This window comes from Arachis ipaensis, chromosome B08 (assembly GCF_000816755.2).
Source record: "Arachis ipaensis cultivar K30076 chromosome B08, Araip1.1, whole genome shotgun sequence".
Lineage (NCBI taxonomy): Eukaryota > Viridiplantae > Streptophyta > Magnoliopsida > Fabales > Fabaceae > Arachis > Arachis ipaensis.
In genome coordinates, this window is record NC_029792.2 from 126471234 (window position 1) to 126471894 (window position 661).

At 27.5% G+C, this 661-nt stretch overlaps 1 protein-coding gene across 1 annotated transcript in view; it reads right to left on the reverse strand.

Annotated features, from left to right (window-relative positions):
- The window catches only part of LOC110265391, a 28225-nt gene that overhangs the window by 20510 nt on the left and 7054 nt on the right, over positions 1-661 (reverse strand). The window lies entirely within an intron of this gene.

Sequence of the window (661 nt, forward strand, 5' to 3'; positions counted from 1 at the left end):
TATTGTTTTATTTTTATATATTTTTTAGTTAAGAATAAAATTAAAATTAACTCGTATAAATATGTACTAATGGATATATGTTTCAATAAATTAAAATTGTGTGATAAAATGAAAAAATGTGCTTTTAAATTTATGAAGCAATAACAAAAAAAAACCTGACTTCAACCCAAAATGCTTTCTTTTGTGCAAAAACAAAAAAATTCTAACACATTATAATTAATCATGATAAATATAATTATTTAAGCTAAGTATTAAAACTCTTACGTGAAAGAGAGGGAAGGTCTTTGTACTTCACTTTTAAAGCTGGGGAAGGTCTTTGTACTTCACTTTTAAAGCTGCATCTCACCCGCAAAACAACAGACTGTCTTTTTTTTTTCAAGGACACATGCCAACTATTTTTTGTAACAATACAAATCTACATGTGTAGAAAGAAGAGAGGAATGGTGGTTTCAGAAGGTAGCGGTGGTAGCTAAAATATAGAGAGAAAAAAAAGGAGGTAAGAAGAAAAGAGTGGGATCCATGCAATTAATGTTTCACCTACCTGCCTGCCCTGCTTCGCTCATTCGTAATGAGCTTCTTAACAACTTCGGATTTTTTATTTATTTAAAAATAATAAGAATAAAATTAAATATTATAAATATTTTTAAAAAAAATCGTAAAT